The sequence below is a fragment of the Theropithecus gelada genome, chromosome 2 (genome assembly GCF_003255815.1).
Source record: "Theropithecus gelada isolate Dixy chromosome 2, Tgel_1.0, whole genome shotgun sequence".
Taxonomy (NCBI): domain Eukaryota; kingdom Metazoa; phylum Chordata; class Mammalia; order Primates; family Cercopithecidae; genus Theropithecus; species Theropithecus gelada.
In genome coordinates, this window is record NC_037669.1 from 16,945,321 (window position 1) to 16,966,531 (window position 21,211).

Sequence of the window (21,211 nt, forward strand, 5' to 3'; positions counted from 1 at the left end):
AATAAAATCAGTACCTGTGAAACAGCAGGTCTACCACAATTGATAGTTGTGAGATCTCTTTAATACATAATATCATTCATAAACTGAGCTTCAAGAAATCATTGATTTTACCTTAAAATGTTTTTATGTCCTATTTATAAATTGTAAGCTCGTGACTGTTTTTTGAGTAGACAAAATATTAATAATTTATGTTGTCACATTGTCACAACTTTCTTTTGTATTTTAATGATTTGACATTTTATATTCTGAAAAATGTGATCCTTCTATAATTTTTTAAACTTGATCCAAATACCTCACACTTTATTATGTTTTCATATAGTGAAGAGTAAAAATCAACCTTAAAATTATATTATTAAAACTCAAAATTATGATTCTAACCAGATCCGGTACTTAACAAATCAATAATATTAAAGTAAATTTATGATAACAATATATCCCTGGTATCAAACATCTGAACCAAAATTCTCTGTGGATTCCATAGGCTATTGCTTGTGAAACTCTGAAACAGTATTTAGATGAAAAATGGTGGAAAATGAAGGGATAGATTATTTCTTTATTGCAGTAGTTCTCAATGTCTTCAATATGGTAATGTTCTTTGTGAACCTGACCTTTATTTTGAGATTTATTTGCATGTTATTTTTAGCACACACTTCAGGTGAAAAAAACTTCTCTAGATGTATACTGTTGCTTGTATGTATTGTGTAAGCACATTACTAAAGCAAAATTGCAATAACTGATGAACAAGAGGAAGTTAATGTATCAAAATATTTACCTATAGGCCATACCAATACTCAACTATAATAATTACAAAATCAAAGTATAGAGAGATAGATTAGATAGCTAGAGATACATATTGATATAGAAACATAGATATGCTGATTTTTAAAACAATTTTGAATAGATGATACATTGATTATTAATACCATGAAGTTCACGTTAATGGATGATAAAGAAATATATATCAGTACAACTTGTAATATAAAATGTATTCTGTAAATTTATATTTTGAAAATCCTGCATAACTTGATCTATAGTATGAATGAACTTCTATATAAATTGGGTTGTGAATATTGAAACATAATTTTGGGAAAACTTTTTGAAATTCAGCAATGATCCTTATAATATCCCTAACATATGATTAAACATACTCTTTATCATAACAATAAATTACATTAAGCATATATGAATATACTTAAGTGCATTTTTAATAAGCAAATCTAAGGTTAAATTTCATATACATTGTGGAACTATCAGTTTCCTTAGTCTAATGTAAATAATAGTATCTAACTTATAGGGTTTTTTTTAGCAGCAATGAGCAAACAACAGAAGGTTCAGAGGTTTACACAAAGTTTTACATAAATGTAATATTATTAGGACTGGTATTCGCATTTCGAAAAAATATTAAGGCTCTATATATAGGGTTTTTGACAATCTGCCCAAACCTCTAAAATTAAATTTAAAAAAACAACCAATACATAAAAACAGAAGTAGCTAACATCATTCATTTATAGTTTTATGCCATATCCAAAGGAGTTTGTGCATATTAACTCATTTAATTATTACATAATTTAGGTATTATTGTCACCCCGTTTATCCATGAGAAAACTGAGGCCCAGAGATACTGTCAAATTTCAAACAGCTAGTAAATGGCAGACCTGGGAATTGAACCAGAAGAAATTAGGCTCCAAGATATCTGATATTTTCTTTTTTTTTTTTTTTCCTGTTTAAATTTTGTGGCTACATACTAGGTGTATATGTTTATTGGGTACAGGAGATATTTTGATACAGGAATGGAATGTGTAATAATCCCAACATGGAAAATTGAGTATCAATTCCTGCAAGCATTTATCCTTTGTGTTACAAGCAATACAATTACACTCTTTAAGTTGTTTTCAATGTACGATTAAATTATTATTGACTGTAGTCCCCCTATGATGCTATCAAATACTAGGTCTTATTCATTCTTTCTAACTATGTTTTTGCACCCATTAACCATTCCCACCTTCCCCCATACTCCACACTACCCTTCTCAGCCTCTGGTAACCGTTCTTCTATTCTCTATCTCCATGAGTTCAATTGTTTTGATTTTTAGATCTCACAAATAAGGAAGAACATGTAATATTTGTTTGTCTTTCTGTGCCTGGCTTATTTCATTTAATATAAGGATCTGCAGTTCTATTTATGTTGCTGCAGATGACAGAATCTTATATTTTTTTTTAGGACTGAATAATATTCCATAGCGTATATGTACCATATTGTCTTTATCCATTTATCTGTTGATGGACACTTAGGTTGCTTCCAAATCTTGGATATTGTAGTGCTACAACAAAGATGGGAGTGCAGATATCTCCTAGATATACCGATTTCCTTTCTTTGGAGTATGTACACAGTCATGTGATTGCTGGATCATATGATAGCTCTATTTTCAATGTGCTGAAGAACCTTCAACTGTTCTCCATAGTACTTGTACTAATTTACATTCCCATCAACAGTGTAGGAGTGTTCTCTTTTCTCCACTTCCTCACCAGCATTTGTTATTGCCTGACTTTTGAATAAAAGCCATTTTAAATGGGATAAGATAACATCTCACTGTAGTTTGGATTTGCATTAATTTGGTGATCAGTAATGTTAAGCACTTTTTTATATGCCTGTTTGCAATTTGTATATCTTCTTTTGAGAAATGTCTATTTAAATTTTTTCCCATTTTAAATTGGATTATTACTTTTTTTTCCTATTGAGTTGTTTGAACTTCTTATATATTCTGGTTATTAATCTCTTGTCAGAGAAGTAGTTTGCAAATATTTTCTCCCATCCTATGGGTTGTCTCTTCACTTTGTTGACTGTTTCTTTTCCTGAGCAGAAGCTTTATAACTTAATTTGATCCCATTTGTCTGTTTTTGCTCTGGTTACCTGTGCTTGTGGGGTATTATTCAAGAAATTTTTTGCTCAGACCAGTGCCCTAGAGAATTTCATATTTTTTGTAGTAATTTTATAGTTTGAGTTCTTTAAATTAAGTCTTTAATTAATTTTGATTCGATTTTTATATATGATAAAGAGAGCGATCAAGTTTCATTCTTCTGTATATGGAAATCCAGTTTTCTCAGCACCATTTATTGAAGGGACTGTCCTTTCCTCAATGTATTTTCTTGGCATCTTTGATGAGAATGAGTTCACTGTAGGTGTTCAGATTTGTTTCTGGGTTCTGTATTCTGCTCCAATGGTCTATGTGTCCATTTTAATACCAGTACCATGCTGTTTTGGTTACTATAGCTCTATAGTATAATTTAAAGTCAAGTAATGTGATTCCTTTAGTTTTGTTTCCTTTGTTTCTGCAAAATATGTAATTGATATTTTGATAAGGATTGCATTGAATCTGTAGATTGCTTTTGATACTATGGGCATTTTAATCAATCAACAGGAAATTTCTTTTTTCTTTTTCTTTTTTTTTTTTTTTAGTGTCCTCTTCAATTTCTTTCATCAGTCTTTCATAGTTTTCATTGCAGAGGTCTTTTACTTCTTTGGTTAATTCCTAGGAAATTAATTTTATCTGTGGCTATTGTAAATGCAATTACTTTCTTGATTTCATTTTTAGATTGGGTGTTCTTGGCATAGAGAAATGTTACTGATTTTTGTATATTGATTTTGTATCCTACAACTTTACTGAATTTGTTTATTAGTTCTAATAGATTTTTGGTGTAGTCTTTAGGTTTTTCCAAATAAAAGATCATATCATCTACAGACAAGGATAATTTGACTTCTTCTTCTCCATTTTGGATGTCCTTTATTTTCTTCTCTTGTCTGATTGCTCTAGCTAAGACTACTAGTACTATGTTGAGTAACAGCAGTGAAAGGGGGGGATCCTTGTCATATTCCAGATCTTAGAGGAAAGGCCTTCAGTTTTTCCCCATTCAGTGTTATATTATCTGTGACTCTGTCATATATGGCTTTTATTATGTCTAAATATATTCCTTCTATACCCAGTTTTTTTAGAGGTTCTATCATGAAGAGATATTGAACTTCACCATATGCTTTCTCTGAATCACTTGAAATGATCATATGGTTTTTGTCCTTTGTTATGTTGACAAGATGTATCACATTGTTTGATTTGCATATGCTTACCATACTTGCATCACTGGGCTAAATCCCATTTGGATATAATAAGTAATCTTTTTAATCTATTGTTAAATTCATTTGGCTACTGTTTTATTGAGGATCTTTTGCATCAGTATTCATCAGAGACATGCGCCTGGAGTTTTCTTTTTTTTTTTTTTTTTTTGGTATGTCTTCGTCTGGTCTTAATGGAATGAGTTTGCAAGTATTCCCTCATCTCTATTTTTTGGAAATGTGAGTAGGATTGGTATTGTTTTTCTTCAATGTTTAGTAGAATTCAGCAGTGAAGCCATTGGGTTCAGGGCTTTTCATTACTGGAAGACTTTTTATTACAGTTTCAATTGCATTACTTGTTATTGGTGTGTTCAGATTTTGGATTTCATCATGATTCAAACTGGATAGGTTGTTTGTGTCTAGGAATTTATCCATTTCTTTTAGATTTTCCAATTTGTTAGCATATGTTTGTTCATAGTAGTCACTCATTATCCTTTTAACTTCTGTGGTATTATTTGTCTGTATTTTAATCTCTGATTTTATTTATTCTGGTCTTCTCTCTTTTTTTCTCTGTTAGTCTGGCTAAAGATTTGTCAATTTTGTTTATCATTTCAAAAAATAAACTTTTTGTTTCATTGATCTTTTGTATTTTGTTTTCATTTCAATTTTGTTTATTTCTTCTCTGATCTTTATTTATTTGCTTCTACTAATTTTTGGTACAGTTTGCTCTTGCTTTTCTAATTCTTTAAGATGCATTGTTAGGTTGTTTATTTGAAGTTTTTCTTCTTTTTTTGAAGTAGACAGTTATATCTGTAAGGAAATTTCCCTCTGAGTACTGCTTTTGCTGTATCCCATAGGTTTTGGTATGTTGTGTTTCCATTATCATTTGTTTCAAGACATTTTTTTAGTATCCTTCTTAATTTCTTCATTGGCTCACTGGTCATTTAGGAGCATATTGTTTAATTTCTATATGTTTGTATAGTTCTGAAAATCCCTCTTTTATTAATTTCTAGTTTTATTTTGGTGTATTCAGAGAAGATGCTTGATACTATTTCACATTTTTTCAATATTTTAGGACTTGTTCTGTGACCTAACATATGGGCTATCCTTAAGAATGATTCATGCACTGAGGAAGAAACTGTGTATTCTGCAGTCATTGGATGAAATGTTCTGTAAATATCCAATTGGTCCATTTGTTCTATAGTGTACATTAAGTCCAATGTTTTCTTTGTTTATTTTCTGTTTGGGAGGTCTGTCCAATGCTGAAAGTGGGGTGTTGAAATCTCCAGCTATTATCTTATTGGGGTCCTCCTCTCTCTAGCTCTAATAATATTTGCTTATATATCTGATTGCTCCAGCATTGAATGTATATATATTTACAATTGTTATGTCCTTTATATGGTCTGGCTGTGTCCTCACTCAAATCTCACCTTAAATTGTAATCCAAATTGTAATCTCCACATGTTGGGGGAGGGACCTCATGAGAGGTAATTAGATCATGGAGGCAGTCCTTCCATGCTGTGTCTCATGATAGTGAGCTATCACAAGATCTGATGGTTTTCATAAGGGGCTTCTGCCGTTTGCTTGGCACTTCTCCTTCCTGCCACCATGTGAAGAAGATCGTGTTTGCTTCCCCTTCCACCATGATTGTAAGTTTCCTAAGTCCTCACCAGCAATGCTGAACTATGAGTCAATTAAACCCCTTTCCTTTATAAATCTCCCAGTCTTGGGTATGTCTTTATTAGCAGTGTGAGAACAGACTAATATAATCCTCTTGCTGAATTGACCCCTTTATCATTAGGTAATGACCTTATTTTTCTTCTATTAGAGTTTTTGCCTTGACATTGATTTTGTCTAATATAAGTGTAGCAACTCTTGCTTTTATTCATTGGCATGGAATATCTTTTTTCATTTCTTTATTTTCAGTCTATACATATATTACATGTGATGTATGTTTCTTTTTTCTTTTTTTTTTTTTTTTTTTTTTTTTGAGACAGAGTCTTGCTCTGTCGCCCAGGCTGGAGTGCAGTGACGCAATCTCGGCTCACTGCAAGCTCTGCCCCCTGGGTTCAAACCATTCTCCTGCCTCAGCCTCCTGAGTAGTTGAGACTACAGGCGCCTGCCACCACGCCTGGCTAATTTTTTTGTATTTTTATTACAGACAGGGTTTCATTGTGTTAGCCAGGATGGTCTAGATCTCCTGACCTCGTGATCCACCCACCTTGGCCTTCAAAAATGCGGGAATTACAAGCATGAGCCACCATGGCCAGATGTGTGTTTCTTGTACACAACAGATCACTGGATTTTATTTTTCATCCGTTCAGACACTGTGTCTTTTGATTGGAGAGTTTAGTCTATTTACATTCAATGTTTTTATAGAAAAGTAGGGACTTACTCTTGTCACTTTCTTATTTGTTTTCTGGTTGCTTTTCAGTCTTTTCTTCCTTTTTTCCTTATTTCCTGTCTTTCTTTTAGTGATGGTGATTTTCATTGGTGATATGCTTTAATTTCTCGCATTTTATTTTTTGTGTATGCACTGTATCTTTCTTGAGTTGAGGTTATCATGAGACTTGCCAATACCATCTTATTTTAAACAGACAACAAATTAAAAGTGATTGCGTAACATCACAATGACAGTACTGCATTATTCTGTGTTTTTCTGTGTACTTACTATTATCAGTGAGTTTTGCACCTTCAGATGATTGCTTTTTGCTCATTAACATCCTTCTCATTCAAATTGAAGAACTCCTTTTAGCATTTCTTATTGGACAGATCTGGTACTGATGAAAGCTGAAAGATTTCTCCTTTGTTTCTTCATTTCTTTATAAGTCTTTATTTATCCTTCATACTTAAAAGATGTTTTCAGCAGATATGGTATTCAAGGGTAATTTTTTTCCAGCCCTTTGCATACGTCATGCCACTCTCTTCTGGTCTGTAAAGTTCCCACTGAAAAATCTGTTGCCAGACATATTGGAGTTCCATTATATGTTATTTGATTTTTTTCTCTTGCTTCTTTTAGGATTCTTTCTTTATCCTTGACCTTTGGGAGTTTAGTTATTATATGCCTTGAGGTAGTCTTCTTTGGGTAATAACTGCTTGGTGCTCTATAACCTCCTTGTACTTGAATGTGGATATCTTTGTCTACATTTAGGAAGTTCTCTGATTTTATCCATTTGAATAAAATTTTTACCCCTATCTCTTTCTCTGCCTCCTCTGGAAGGCCAATAACTCTTAGAATTTCCCCTTTGAGTCTATTTTCTAGATCTTCTAGGTATCCTTCATTGTTTTAAATTCTTGCTTCTTTTGACTCCTCTGCTTGTGAGTTTTCAAGTAAGCTGTCTTCAAGCTCAATAGTTCTTTCTTCTGCTTGATACATTCTGCTATTAAGAGCCTCTTAAGCATTCTGCAGCATGTCAATTGCATCTCTCAATTCTGTAATTCTTTTTAGTTGTTTCATTCTCTTTGTTAAATTTATCTAGTAGATAAATTTATCTGAATTCTTTCTCTATTATCTTAAATTTCTTCAACACAACATAACTATTTTGAATTACTTGTTTCTCCAGGATTAGTCCCTGGTGTTGTATATTGTTCATTTGGTGAGGCTAGGTTTTCTTGGAGGATGTTGATGCTTATAGATGTTTGTCAGTATCTGAGTATTGAAGACATAAGTGTTTATTGTAGTCTTCACAATCTGGGCTTGTTTGTGCCTGTCCTTCTTGGGAAGGCTTTCCAGGTATTCAAAGGGACTTGGGCCCCAACCTTAATAATGCAGTGATTTTTGCAGACTCATTGGTGGTTTTGGATAAGATCCAGAAGAATTCTCTATATTACCAGGCAGAGAGTTTTGTTATTTTCCCTTTCTTTCTCCCAAATGTAGAGTGTCTCTCTCTATGCTAACCTGCCTCAAAGTGGTGGTGGGGGGGGGTGTGGTGATGCAAGCACCTCTTGGGGCTGCCACCAATGGGACTGCACTGGGTCAGACCTGTAGCTTGCAGAGCACTGAGCCTCAGCCAAGGCCCTTTCTCTCATGGTAATGAGTCCCCTCAGGCCCTGGACATATCCAGAGATGCTGTCTGGGATCCAGGGCTTGAAATAAAAATATAAAATAAATTTTAAAAATAAGTAGCAATTTACCTGTTGTTAAGGCTAAGATGGCACTTGAGCCACAATACAAAGTCCCTACCAATCTTCTCTCCTCTTTCCACAGGCAGAGAAACCGTTCCCTGTAGCCACTACCACCAATGGTCCGTGGGGTATTCTGTCAAACTGATCCGGGAGTGGGGCAGGGAAGTACTGGGTAGAGAAAAGTGTGGTCTCTTGCTAGGGCTCCACTCCTACAGATCTAGGTGAGGACAAGCACGCCTGACTTTGCACCCAAATGTTGCATTTTCCAAGACCACCCTGGCCACCACAACGCCATCCTGGGCCTACAAAAACCCAAGACCCTAGCGAGCAGACATACAGTTGGCCAGACGTTGAGATGACCACATCAGCGGAAGAAGACACAAGCGACTGAACAGCAAGAGGACATCAAGGAAGCACACTGGTAGAAAAGTACACCAACAGACATTGCCACACCAGCAGTTCATCAACCCACGGGATGAGGCAGAGTTTGGCCACGGCACTCAGAGGAGAGCTGGGGCCACCGAGCCGTGCAACTCCGGCGGAAAACCATATCCCTTCTGACTCCCCATCTGCTGAGAGGTAGTTCCACTCAATAAAACTTTGCACTCATTATCCAAGCCCACATGTGATCTGATTCTTCTGGTACAACAAGGCAAGAACCTGAGATACAGAAAGCCCTTGGTCCTTGTGACAAGGTAGAGGGTCTAATTGAGCTGGTTAACACAAGCTGCCTATAGATGGCAAACTAAGAGAATACCCTGTAACACACGTCCACTGGGGCTTCAGGAGCTGTAAACATTCACCCATAGACACTGTTGTGGAGTTGGAGCCCCACAGCCAGCCCGTCTTTATGCTCCCCTAGAGGTTTAAGCATCAGGGAACTGAAGATGCAAGCCACACCCCCATAGCATGTCCCGTGAGGGTGACAAGGGGACTTACCCCATTTCAACTGGGGGCTCATCAGGGATCCTGGAAGGTGAATGTGAACAAATGTAAAACTGTCAGGTATGTCTCCCTTCTGAAACCCTGCCACCTGTCTCTCTTTCCTGTGGGTAAGAGGCTCTGTTTCCCTTCAAAAGTTCTGTCTTAACCTGCCAGTAAAACGCCCCAGACTTTGTCTCTTTTCTCTCTCACACACAGTTCAAAATGGCTCTTATCTCTTCCTTAATAATGTTAAGAGTTTTGCTACAGGCTGCGGCAATGTTACTAAGTCAAACGAGCATTAGGCTCAGCTGCCAAAGGTGCAAATCAGACCAATTGTTCCTAGAGGTGCCCCTCCCAGCCCGGGCACCTGGGTGTGCCTGCAGCAGGCAAAGGCCAAGCCCAACAGCCATGAGTGCGGGCAGCAGAAAGTTGCAGTTGTGGCCAGGACCCCACAGGGCCAAAGGATGGGCACTTCCTGCCTGTGCATCAGTGAACCCTTTCATTCCCAGGCTAAGGAATTAAATCTGGTGTGAACTGGGGTAAAGATATAAGGATTAGAAAGGCCCAGTTGCACTAAGCAAGGATTCTTCCTCCAGAATCTTCCCCTTTTTCCCCTTAAACTGTTTTTCTGTTTTTTCCTTTTCTAAGTCAGAGGGCTCCCCCTGCCCACGCTGTTTCTCATAGGGAAGTTAACTGAGGAGCGACCCCTGCTGGCTGATAACTGCAAATTCCACAGGGCACATTTGAAACACTCTTAAGCAGACACAAACAGCCTCAAAAATGCTTTTTCAGTACCAAACTTGATTCCAAGCTTCAAACGGAGGCCCTAAAAGGAAAAACCAAGTTTGAGGGATCCAAAGTCAGGCAACAGGCCCAATGTAAATAAGCAAGACCAAGTCCTGCTGACTAAACCTCCCACCTCATGGAAAGAGGCCATGCTGCAAGGCATAAACCGGCCAAGAGAACTCAAAGTTTGCCAACAATAGGGAGAAATGGAGGTGCAGCTGAGGGCGGTTAATTACTATTCTCAGGTATTCCTTGCTGCATGGGTATATACCGCACAGGTACCCATGGCCAGCACCTGCCAAGGTCACCAGGGCTCAGGGATAAGGGGTGGAGAGTGAAAGGAGGATGTCTGTTTTCTCTCTCCATCACACCCTGAGTTTTCATTGAAAGAAGGAAGGGATGAGGGACACCTCTATTCCCTCTCTTTCAGAATAGGCAGCCAGCTCTCTTTACCACTCCCAGCTTATACTCCTTTGGAGTGTTTCCTGAACCACTGGGACTACTTTGACCCTCAGAATCTGGAGGAAAAATGCCTCATAGCCCTGTGCACAAAGGTTTGGCCAAATTGTGATTTGCATGAGGGACTGAGCTGGCCCCAGGAAGGAACCATTCCTTTTGATACTATCCGGCAGTTGGAACTTTTCTGTAAATGTGAGGACAGATGGTCTGAGGCCCCATATGTGCAGGCTTTCTATACCTTGCAAGGCAATCCAGACCTTTGCCGACAATGTAGGATTGAAACAGCTCTCCTGTTTGCCATCTCAGGGAAGGCTGCAAGGGGCAAGGCCAGGGAATTAAAGATACGAGTCCCAGAGACACCCTGAGCAGAGGAGCCAGCTCCCTCCAGTCCTGCTTCTCCGGGTCAACCCTAACCTCCTTGTCCAGTTTCCGCCTCTTACTTGCCCCCTACTAGAAATCTTCACGCCAAATGAGCTCCAGTCTCACTCTTCCCCCTCCAACAGATGCCCAGTGAATTTGGGCCCAGTAAGGTCCAGGTTCCCTTCTGCCTACAGGACTTAAAACAAATTAAGGGGGATCTTGGCAAGTTCTCAGATGACCCTGACCGATCGATCGATCGATCGATAGATAGATAGACTTCCCAGAATTTCTCCCAAATATTTGAACTCTCCTTGAGAGACATTATGTTACTTTTGAATCAGACCCTGACAGACACTGAGAAACAGGCTGCTCTACAAGCAGCACAGAGATTTGGGGATGAGGTTTGTATCACATATAGCATCAGGGATGGGGGCAAATATCATCCAACCAGAAGAGAAGCAGCACCAATGGATGGCCCTAAATGGGATCCCAGTGATGAGGTGGAAGACTAGAACTAGATACTTTTAGTTGTGCATAATGGAGGGCTTACATAGGACTAAGACCAAGCCAAGCCTCTCAATTGTACTAAGTTGTCTGTGATGGACAAGGGATTTGATGAAAATCCCACTGCCTTCCTTGAAAGGCTGAGAGGACTTGGTAAAGCACAACTCTCTTTCTCCTGATTCAGATGAGGGACAACCAACTCCAAAGGATCCATTTATTACTCAGCCTTCTCTTGATATCAGGAGGAAGTTGCAGAAACGGGCCCTGGGACTAGAGAGTACATTAGAGGACCTCCTGAAAGTGGCCCCCTCAGTCTTTTATAATAGAGACAGGGAGAACTGGGAAAGAGAGAGGAAATACAGGTATTCCCAGTGTGCACCTGTTAACTGCTAAAGATATGGCAAGAACAGTTATCGCTCTTGTACAGTTTATCCGCTCCCATACAAGGTTTAATTTCTTTCACCAGGGTGAAACAGCTTGGGGTACAATGTTGTCATTAGTATATTTCACTTCTTATCTCTGTAATCTTTGGCACTAAATTCTTTTTTTGTTGTTGTTTTGTTTTGAGAGGGAGTCTCACTCTGTCGCCCAGGCTGGGGTGCAGTGTTGAGATCTTGGCTCACTGCAAGCTCCGCCTCCCGGGTTTACGCCATTCTCCTGCCCCAGCCTCCCCAGTAGCTGGGACTACAGGCGCCTGCCACCACGCCCGGCTAATTTTTTGTATTTTTAGTAGAGACGGGGTTTCACTGTGTTAGCCAGGATGGTCTTGATCTCCTGACCTCATGATCCGCCTGCCTCGGCCTCCCAGAGTGCTGGGATTACAGGCGTGAGCTACAGCGCCCGGTCTGTGCGTGTGCGTGTGTGTGTGTGTGTGTAATACACGTTTAACTCATGCATACTTAACCTTATAAAACTTGTTTTTTTCTCTCACGGCCTAGAAGCCATCAAACTCCAAGTGGCCAGGCTACCAGAGCTTCAGACGATGGCACCCCTTTGCTAAGAACATTTAGATAGACCTCTGAGAGGAGTCTGACTGCCGTTTTCTCCAAAACAATGACCCTTGTCAGCAGGAAGCAGCTAAGACCAGTCATCGTTCCTATTCTAATGGCAGTTAGATATACCTCTTCAGAGTGGGGAATGATACAGGAGGGGGTCAAGGAAGTGCTGGGTAGAGAAAGTCATAGTCCCTTGCTAGGGCTTCACCTCCACAGACATATAAAACCCTGAGACCCTAGTGGGCAAACACGTAGGCGCGCAGACATGGAGAGGAGTGGAAGGAGACACAAGTGGCTGAAGGGAGAGAGGACGTAGAGGGAGCACGCTGGTGGGGGGCACACTTACAGACTTCTGCCTGCCGGAAGCCCATCAACCAGCGGTACAAGGCGGAGTTTGGCCAGGGCAGTCAGTGAAGAACCAGGGCCACAGAGGGGCCCACTCCGTGGGGGAAACCATCTCCCTTCAGGTTCCCCCATTAGCGGAGAGCAGCTTCCACTTAATAAACCTTTGCACTCTTTCTCCAAGCCCACATGTGACCCAATTCTTCCGGTACAACAAGGCAAGAACCTGGGATACAGAAAGCCCTCTGTCCTTGTGACAAGGTAGAGGGTCTGATTGAGCTGGTTAATACAGCTGCCTACAGACGGCAAACTAAGAGAGCAGCCTGTAACGCACCCCCACTGGGGCTTCAGAGGTTGTAAATATTCACCCCTAGACACTGCAGTGGGGTCAAAGCCCCACAGCCTGCCTGTCTGTATGCTCCTCTGGAGGTTTCAGCAACAGGGCGCTGAAAAAGCGAGCCACACCCGCATCACATGCCCTGCGAGGGAGACAAGGAAACCTTTCCCATTTCAAAATGACCTCTGATGTTTGCTTAAAGCCCAAGGCTCTTCCATCTGCTTTTGGTGAATCCTGCCAGGCCTTGTACTAACGCTTCAGTGCAGTGGGCTCCCCTCTGGCCCAGGGCAGCTTCCATAAATGCTGTTCAAGGGCCTAGACCTGGACTTGGGGATCCCAACAGCCTGCCTGTTGCTCTACGCCCTGTGGCCGAGATTGTTCCTGATTTTTGGTTCTTGCGACAGTTCTTTTCTGTGTGCAGATAGATGTTAAAATTTGGTGTTCCAGCCAGGGGGATGAATGGTATCAGCTTCTATTCTGCCATCTTGCCCCAGCTGTGCTCTTTACTTCTATCACATGCTGCCTCTCTAACTATAGATCAATAACATATAGATTCAATAGATTATTTAAAAATAGATGAAAAAGAGTCAGCTGAAATACATGACAGAAAGACACAGAAAGAGGTGCTGCTTCAACAACATGTGAGTGTGAGACTAGTCTAGTAGCAAGCAATAGTAGCCTTAAACAAAGATTTTATCAACAGAAGGGGAAATTGGTAAATAAGGAAGGAGCAGGGGGTGAGGACATAATCAGAGGAAAGATTTATAATTAGTTCTCAGAATTTCACAGTGGGGCAGATTTCATGGCTTTTAGACTCTACCTGCCATATGGTTCTTTAATGGAGCATAACTCTGGGTTATCACAAGATACTAATAAATATTTGAATCACGTAATTCCTTCTCTTGGCTCTAATTCCATTTATTCATTAATTTAATATTCAATACCTATTAATCCAGGCGCTGCTGTATGTGCTTGAAACAGAGTGAAGACCTAGGCAGACAAATTAATTCTCCAAAATATTCTATTGTTCATGGAATGATTGGAAAATGTCTGTCCCTGTGCCATTGAGCTCATGGTAAACATCAAATAAAAACTTAAAGATATTCATCCAGATTTAAAAAAGACACACTTCTGATCACATTTCTGAATCTGAGTTAAGTAGTGAGTAAGAACCTGAGGGGTAGTACTAGAAATCATAGAAGTGTGCTGAAAGCTCAAAAGAGACTGAGTTCTTATTCATACTCCCTTTGGAAATAAGGGATTATAACATAAAAATTGTCATATTTCTCTGATGACTGTTGACAAAGGGCCAATTCCCATAGAGTGGGTATGAGACCAGCAAAGAGGAAATAAATGAGAGCCATCCTACAACTAACTCATTTATAATGCCCACATATTTCTGGGGAAGGTTTTAGATACACACACACACACACACACACACATGACTCATCCCATATTAAAGAGATAGTATACATCTTCTGTTAAAAGACTATTCAACTGCATATTATTCTCCAAAAGATTTGCTATATATTCAGCAGAAAATATTTTAAACCTGCAAAGAGTTTATAACAGAGCAAGAGTATAATCTTTATATGGATAAAGTTTGAACTGTTTCCCTGATTGATGCAGACACAAATCGAAAAGTAAGAACAGTGGATCGGCGTAAAACTCTTTGTGTTTTCACTTTAATGACAGGGAAAAAAAACAACTAGGTGTGGTCACAACCCTGCACTGAGAGCTAGTAACTGGGGAAAAAGAGATGAGTAGTTATGATGCCCATTTCACATCTGGCACAAGAGTAAAAACAATTTATACCCAGTGTAATTGACACTAAGCAGGCAGAAATCATACAGTGAACCTTCTGATCTTGGAGCAGTGTGCTATGAGTTTAGCCAAAATCAAAACACCAATGTTGATAGCAGCAGCATGAGAGATAGTGTCCAGACCACAGCTATAATCATCTCTTGTACAAATCTCTAAGGCTAGTGCTGTGGAATCATCTGCTAAGTATTTATTAAAATATTCTGGTAAGGAATACTTTAGTGACATTTTTATAGCACTCATGTAGCTAAAAAATAAAGCCTGTAATATTTACCTAGTGCAATTTATAAATATATTTTTTATTATCCCAGAAGTTGAGAAGCTTGGCATCTTGTAAGCACAATCTGAGAAAGCCCATTTTTCTAAGAAATACTTTTAATCATTGAAAATGCATGCAATTTCATAAATTTGGACTGCTTATCTAAATCATCTGAACATTTTGCAAGGGAGTATGAGTTTCCCTGAGTATGAAATATTCTTCACAACGTTTCTTCACCTTCTCTTATTATAGTAACTGGATAAGTTTTATTTTATAAGAACACTCACTTTGTCTGTACCATCTCCACAAAATTGTCTAAAATTGATTCCTGTCTGAGTTTATAACATGTTTTGCATTCCATGTAATTTACAGAGATTTAACAATCATAACCCCCATTCATATTTTGCACTCAATAGAACTTGCATAAACAGAGTTAAAAGTTTTGCAATCTTGTTAGGTCTCGAATCTAGATGACAGATGTTGATTATAAAGTGGGCTTGGCTAATCTCAAAAGTAGAAATGCCTTAAACAAGATAAGTGGGTTTAGCTGCTATCACTATTGAAATATGACCAGATATCTAACAATGATTTTACAAACAATTTTAAAATCTGAAATGAATGATTCATTCTTGTTAAACACACAACATATTTATCATTCATCTGTGCATTCAAGTTTTCATGCATACATTCAATTAAAACATTTATTGAGTAAAGTACTAGGTATTTCACTATGCCCTAGGTTTAAAAAAAAAGAAAGAGGTGAATGATAGACAGCAATTGTTCTTCTGAACTTGATGTGGAAGACAAAGAAACATAACACTTGGGTTAAAATCCTGTGGTGTCTCATTTCATACTAATCTGGAATCATTGGAGCAAGAAAAACTTCTGTTCAAATCCTGACCTAGCCATTTCTTAATTATGTAGTTCTAGTTAAGTTACTTGAACATCTAAACTCTAGCTCTCTCTTCCAATTAATGAGCATCCTCTTGGCCAGGTATGGTGGCTGACACCTGTAATCCCAGTAGTTTGGGGGGCCGAGGCGGGTGGATCATCTGAAGTCAGGAGTTCAAGACCAGCCTGACCAACATGGTGAAACCCCGTCTCTACTAAAAATAAAAAATTAGCTGGATGTGGTAGTGCATATCTGTAATCCCAGCTATTCAGGGGGCTGAGGCAGGAGAATCTCTTGGACCATTACACTCCAGCCTGGGCGACAGAGCAAAAACTCCATATCAAAAAAAAAAAAAAAAAAAAAATTAGCATCCTTTGCTTTTAAACAGCTATGATATCATTTAACATATAGGGTTTGAGGATTAGATGAAATAAGTATAGATTACAACAACACTAGTCTAACACTTTTATGTTTTCAATAATTCATACAAAATAAGAATCCAGAAATACAGTGGCTAATTCCAATATAATGATTACTCTGATCCTCCATACTGCTATTAATTTGTAATAAAATATACAAATTTACTGCTACTTTATAGTTTTAAATTTCCATACTACAAAAAGGTAAAAGATTGGTAAGCATTTAATCTAAAATTAAAGTAGGAGTTAACCAAAAAAGTAATACATTTTATCTGTGAAACATTACACAATATGAAATAGGAAGCTGTGTTCTTATCTGAGATAGCACAAAGTATTTTTGACTAATATTGCTCATTACTGCATATGGCTTTGGAATCTTTTCACATCACACCCCTTTTAATTTACTCTAATCTTATAATAATGCTCAAACATAGCAGGTTCCATAATTGAAAAAAATTAAATATTAACTCACAAAATATTTTTACATCCTTTTATTATAAGAATAATATTAAAAATAGTCCCACTTGTACGACTGGTATTTCATTTTCTTTTTAAAAAAATTTTCAACATAAGAGGATTATATTTGGGTTTATTTCTATTTCTTCACATGTTCATTTTACACATGCTAATTTATCACCTAAGATTTAAAATATGTTAAATCTGATGTCATGAAACTTATTCTGCAAGTTGAAAATATCTCTTATTTCAAACTATTTTTCAATGAAATTTCAAGTTCTACTTTTTAAAATCATGTAAGATATATAAAATAGAAGACTCCTATAAGGGAAGTGAGATGGTAACAAAGAAAGGACAAGAACAGCACTGTCATCTTTCTGAGAAGAAATATAGCAGAATGTAAAGGCACATGAATACTTGTCTAGAGAGCCCTTCTCTCTCAGGAGATGGTATCTGAGAGCACATTAGAGGAGCATCACCACTGTTAAAGGAAACACACATCATGCAAAGAGAGCTAAGATTTCCTACGCATCACAAAACATTGACTTTGGTCTTAATATGTTCATCTTAATTTAGTTGTAAGTCACCCAAACCAAGTAATTAGTGGGAGATGACAATGGAAACTCCCGGAAGGAAATAATGCACAAACCAAGCTTCAACACCTTTCTCTTTTAGATACTCTGTTCAAAATTTCTAATTACCAGGGAAGAATCTGAAGGAGGTTGTGGCAGGAGTTACCTACTGGGTCATTTTGTTATAAATCAGGGACTGAGTCACATTAACACATGTATCTGCAAGAGGAACTATCAATGTTTATCAAGGGAAGAAAAAGCACTTATAAAACCCCAAGAAGTTATCCTAAATGGCAGTGAAAATTGTGGTGGCCAATTAACTGATCAATTTTTCCATATTCAGACCAAAAGCAATAATTGAAAGAGATAGTGCTTACAGAAAAAGAATATCCTTTCTATAGACCTCAGATCTGAAGAATTCCAAGAAGGTATGCCTATGAGGTTCTACCCAAGTGCTGAAGTAAAGTTATAGTCAAATATTTGGTACATACATTAGGATATTGGTTAAGCTGCTTTAAACAGAGGTGATATACTAGTTGTTTAAACTAAATAGAAGTTTATTTCTTTCCTATGTTAAAGCCTAGCAATAAATGGCCCAGGCATAGTAAAGGGGCACTGTCATGCTTGAACATGCAATTTGCTTGTTGGGGTCCAAGCAAGCTATGCCTTTTAATATCACCTGCCAGACAGGGAGAAGAAAGGAATTAAGAAGGGCATGCTCATTCCTTTTAAAGAAGGGACCTAATGATGGCTCAAAGCACTTCTCTTGCTTTCTAGTGATAATAACTTAATCAAATATCCATATCCAGATGCATGGGAAACTCAGAAATGAAGTGTTTAGGCAACAGTATGGTCAATTACAAGTATTATCCTGGAAAAAAAGAAGGCTGAATATTGATGGACTACAGTAATCTGTCACAAAGCTTTTCAGAAGCTGAGAAATGAGGCCAGCAAAATAAAGAATGGAAAATTTAATAGGGACATAGAAAAACCAGAGTTATGAATACCGCTAATTCTCAAATAATCAAAAAGGCATAAAATTTTTAAAAAACAGAACAAGAAATCAAATGTTTGTTGTAGTCCAAAGTTCTAAAGTGAATTCAAAATGGTCTCAACTTTCTTTTGTCTCTGAAAAATAGTAGAAAAAGTACAATTTTGACCTGACTGTGACAATCACGGCAAAAGCAATTCAAAATTTGAATTCAAAAGTTGCAAATATAGATCCAGTTTTCTGAAATTACTTTTCTCAAATTTTGTTTTTAAATGAGAATATTTCCTAAAACTTATTTCATACTAACCTTCAATCATAAAGCTTATGATTACAGGGTTTAATTTATTTTTAAAGTATGAGATAATGATGCATTTAAACTTTGTTTTTTAAGTGAATGCCTCATTTATTTTCAATTCAGTAAACCTAATTTAAATTAAAGTGAACTTAAAAATGAAAAGTTCAACTATTTTAATTTTTTTGAAGTAACATGATTCATTTTTATAAATAAATATTAAATAGTGTTCACTTGCTTACATTTCAAGACTATAATTTGTTTATATATAATATATATTTTATAATATGCATTATATATGTATTATGTATATGTATATATAGCAAGAGAGACCTTATACATTTATTGCATCTCAACTTCACCATCCATTGTTCGTTTGTGTTTTCAAATGAGCAAGTGAAAGAATCAGTATAAATTGATTACAGAATGTATTTCTGTTTTACTCAGATAATCTAGGGCATGGTAAAAAGAAACCTGAAACCTGTGTACAAATATGTCCCAGATGTTTAACAAAATATAATATGTCCCAGATATTTAACAAAATATATTGAAAATATAAATTCAGTTTTCTTAAACCCATAAATACCTTAAAGTTTCACCGTGGCTCCTGACAAAGATGTGTGGAAACTTCACTGAAAGGGCTCCCATTACTGTTTACATGCTTTGTAAGATGGGGACCAAGGGCCAGGGACAATTACATAGGAAGAAACCATTCCCCTTCTGCAGGGAGGTTGCTCTAGTTGACTACAGAATTATTACCCTAATTCTAGGTTTTCCTGTTTTTCCATCTTGGGAATCAGGCTTAGAATTAGGGAGAATGAAAAGCGCTGCCTAGTGCTGATAAATGGGTTATATTGCTGATCTAAGTCCCTTTCCTCTGTAGAAAAAGGGGGAACTCGGGATTTCAAAGTGAATGAGGTTTGAGACTTAGTCCTTGCTTCATTGACTATCCAAACAAATCTAAACAATACTGAACAGAATCCAAATGTGTGCTGTTGAAGAAGATTTGCTCTGCCTGTTTTTTTTCTGTTTGGTGGTTGTTTCAGTATGCCTATCAGAATCATATGTATAGAAAGAAAGAGAGAAAGAGCAGCTAAAGAAATGGTATAGAGAACATTGGTACCAGTAAAAGTGCTAGAACAAGACAATTTTCAGAGGGCAGCAAAAATTGCTATCATTTGTATTCATCCCTTAATTATATTTTGCCACTAAAGTTTGTGTTACAGAACACATGGAAAAATATTACTAAGTGCATACATTTGTTGCCCTTGTTTATGAAAGCTCATCAGTGTTTCCAAACTGTGTAAGTAAAAGCAAATTATTCAACCAGAATATGTTGGGAAACAGTGAGGATAAAAAGAACGTAATTATGTTTTGTTTATTGTATTCTACAAGGTAAAGCCTAGTAATTTGTTTCACCACTTGCAATACATAGGGGTATTAATAATAGGTTTTCTTCAAGATATTTATCTGTCAATCTCCAACTCATTAACATCAGCTATTAATATTTGATTTGAAAGCAAAAGCCTTAATTTGTAACATAATATAAACTTGACATTAACCAATATTTATAGATTTTAAAAGTACAGGCAGTCATCACTGTAAACAGTAATGCAGTATCGTAAAAATTACTGTTTAAGTAAACAGTGCCCAGTGATCTTACTAAAACGTGGTAAACATTATAAATGAGACATGGCCCATGAAAATATCTGTCAAAATATTGAAAACTCTCTTATCTATAGATATATTAAAAAATGGAAACAAATAGTAAAGTTAATATTTATTTTATACTCTGTAATTTAAAACATTAGAAACTTTAAGAATAAAAGTAGATTTTTTTGTAAAATGTATGTAAAGACTGGTGTAAACAGAGTTTGCCTTCTCGTGGTATAACTAACAATATGGAGTATTTCTCTGTTTTGGAAAATTGTTATACTACTAAGTTTTGACCAGCTTCCAACATTTTATCCTTTTCACTTTCAATGTCAGGAAATATATCCAAAGTTCCCTTAAAGTGAAGGTTTTTTGCCAGCATCAATTTTTCTGAGGTATTTTCATCCTTTCACCACAACCACTGTTCTAATTTAGGTCAATCAGTTTGCCTTGATTCAGCTCCTCTAGAGTCCTTTAAGCTATTTCTTCTAGAACTCAATTTACATAAGATTCTAATTCTATATCCAGCATGATCACTTTTTGTTTCTTTGTGGCATTTTCATCTTTATTGGTCAATTCCCTCTTTTGACTATCTATCTTTGTAAAATAGCTCCTGAATTTACCAGGGGAGAGAAGGCGGCAGTAGTACAATGCTAGCATTGCTTTTCGAGTGTAAAGTGAATAACAAATGCATAGTGGCCAATCACCAACAGATTTTGAAAGAAGTGACAAGATTCATCACTGATTATAATGTGTGTCTGTTTTTTACATGGTGATTTATGGACTGAAGAAGTAGCAAGTTTGTGCATTATGCAATTTCTCACAGTAAATATAAGGGGGTATTGAAATTTGAGCTGTGGTTTTAGAGGGCTAGGGTAAGTTAACTAAATTATGGTAAATAAAATCTGTTCATATCAGAA